The sequence below is a fragment of the Condylura cristata genome, unplaced genomic scaffold, assembly GCF_000260355.1.
Source record: "Condylura cristata isolate star-nosed mole 26May11 unplaced genomic scaffold, ConCri1.0 scaffold00042, whole genome shotgun sequence".
Classification (NCBI taxonomy): domain Eukaryota; kingdom Metazoa; phylum Chordata; class Mammalia; order Eulipotyphla; family Talpidae; genus Condylura; species Condylura cristata.
Genome location: NW_004567143.1, coordinates 3655964 through 3658738, shown reverse-complemented (window position 1 = coordinate 3658738; position 2775 = coordinate 3655964). Strand labels below are relative to the sequence as shown.

General features: G+C 54.5%; 1 protein-coding gene across 1 annotated transcript in view; it reads left to right on the top strand.

Moving 5' to 3' along the window:
• The window catches only part of LOC101630179 (zinc finger protein 786), a 22345-nt gene that overhangs the window by 18153 nt on the left and 1417 nt on the right, over positions 1-2775 (top strand). The gene's annotated exons all lie outside the window — the stretch shown is intronic.

The following is a 2775-nucleotide window of genomic DNA, read 5'->3' as shown; positions in this document are numbered from 1 at the left end:
AAAAAAAAAAGTTTGTACTTTTGATGAATTCCAGTTTATTTTTTCCTTTGTCTCCTGAGTTCTTGGTGTTATAGCTAGAGAACCGTTGCCTGTTCCAAAGTTGCCAAGATTCACTCATATTTTAACCCTCTCATCTAGTTCTTTGATCCCTTCAGAGTTAATTTGTGTGTCAGGCTTCAGGCTTCTTGTGCGTTCCAGTTGCCCTGGCACCATTTGTTGAAAAGATCATTCTTCCCTTTGTCGACAGCCTTTTGGAAAATCAGTTGACCGTAAATGTAGGAGCTAATTTCTAGATTATCTTCTTGATTCTATCTCATTGATTTTCTGTGCAGACGGGGGACTTCCCAAACCAGAACTAATATCATGGATTGAACAGGGGAGAGAACCTTTCAGGAACTGGAGCGAGTCCCAGAAATCGGGAAAGATAATTTGTTTCTCTGCTGACAAACATTTTGATCCAGTTATTGAGAGACAGCTATTTTGGGGTGAGTATCAAGAAATCGGTATTAACAAATATATATCTTTAAGGTGTCACATTCAGGCTGTTTTTTAAAAAGTATTTTTGCAATGGGTGTGGGGGAGTGCACGGGACTGTGGTGAGGGCACATGGGTGATCTGGTGATGGGAAGCCCACGGGGATTACAACTGAATGGAAAAAGGCACAAAATGATGTAAAAATAAACTATTAAAAAATAATTATTTTTGCATAGAAGAACTTGGATGTAGGCCAGAGGTGTGGGGTCAGGGGGTGAGAGGACTCACCAGAGACAGAGTGGGAAGCATAACAGGCAGATGGACTGAAATCCACTGCTGAGGGGAGCAGCGGGGAGACAGGAGGGGTCTGCTGCACCCTGGGGGTCATGGGGAGTAAACTCAGGCATGGAGGTGATAGTGCTGAGACTTAATCCCCAGGCCAGCAGGGAGGCCCCACATTGGGTTTCTTAGTTCAGTGACTTGTCTTCCTTCTTAGCTGGGTTTGACATCTGTACATTCTGGAGAAGGCCCATAGCGCGCAGTGGTTAGGAGCGAGGGTTCTGGAGGCTGAGCCCGGACCCTGTGTGGGGGACCTGGGGCAAGTCCTTCCGCCTCAGGTTCAGTGTCCCGATCTGTAGCATAAATGGGTGCGTGTATGCGGAGCGTTGAAGTGACACCTTAGAGCTTAGCAGATGGGACTTTTCCTAGTAGTGGGCTGGGAAAGTGAGAAACCCTTACCCAAATGCTTGGGACCACAGCATGTCCTTCCTGTCTGGTCTCTACTTGAATGACTAAAACTTAGCTCTTTGGTTTTTCTGTCATGATGGATGGGAGGTCTGAGATTTGGGGATTCTTAGGAGTCAGTGTTAACATATGAAATGGGAACATCAGAAGGGAGCATCATTCCAAACACCTCGTCCGGAGTTTGTTCAGCAGCTTCTTTCTGGAGTGTGGGTTTTCTCTACAAGTTACTTCCCTCTTTACCGTGTCATTAAACTCTTCCCAGTCACCTTCCTTAAACATCAGTGTGAGCGGGGAAGGAGGAGGCAGTGTCAGGCCTTGCTGGGGGCTCCTCGGGGAGCGCACGGGTCTGCAGAGGCCTGGTGTCCAGGCCTGCTGCTGGCAGCGATGTGGGCAGTGACTGGAGAGCCAGTGCTCCGGAGGCCAGGGCGCAGGTGAGCGCTATGCCAGGCTCGTGCCAAACGCTGTACACACTGAATTCACCTGTTTGCCGGAAAAGGTACAGAAGAAAGGTCAGCGTGACAGTTGGCACAGTGGGCCGATAAGACTGGTTCCCTGACCACCTGACCCCCGGAGCTCAGGCCCTCGTTCGTCGCCTGCCGTCCCCCTTTCCAGGGCTACTCCGAGAGCTGTCTGTTCCGTCGCGGGTCAGCAGACTCTCACCAGGCTCCCGGCACCAGTCCAGCCGTGCTGCAGTGCGCCCGCCTGTGCGCCGTGGGGGTTCCCAGGCCACCACGGGTCACCGTCATGGTCACTTTACTGGGAACATAGGCCTTTAGGCATCCAGGCACAGGAATGCTGACTGAATTTTGTTTCAGCTTCAGGATGCCAGCAGCCTGTGACTTCAGGAGAGACTGAGTGCCGCTTCCAAGTAGACCCCCTTCAGTGCTGCCTTTCCTCAGACCCCTCGGGAGGAAGAAGTGAGGATGTTTCCTTCAGACCTGACCGCGGTGGCATCCTCTTGAATCTCCACAGACCTGACGCAGGCGCACCCCTCCCAGTAATCCACAGCTGCAGGGAGCCCACCCAAAGGGATAGAACCCTAAGTCCCAGAACTCTGGGCCTCACGGGCTTTCAGGACACCCCCTGCTGGGAAGGCACCCCGCTGGCTTGCCCTGTGTGTGGGGAAAGCTTTTGGAAGCAGACCTGCTCAGAGAAGCACCAGAGGAGCCACTCCCAGGACCAGCCCCACAGGGCCTGGCAGCCATTCAGCCCGGGAGCCGACCCCCAGCAACCTCAGAGCCCCCCTCAGGGACACCGCCCCCGTCAGGAGTGTGGGAGGAGCCTCTGCCTGCAGCACTGCTTTCTCACTCACCTGGCCACCCATGCAGGGCAGGACCCCTCGCCGTGCCCTGACTGTGGAGGGCCCGTTCCCAGCCACCCGCTCCTGCACACGCAGCAGCGGCCTCCCCAGTGCCCCGGATGTGCCAAGGGCTTTCTCCCCGAGACCAGCCCACCAGCTCCCCAGGCCCGGCCCAGTGGGGAGAGGCCAGGCCCGGGGCCCTGCTCTGAGCAGGCCACGCTCTCCAGTGAGCTGGCAGGGGAGGAGGAGCGCGGCCC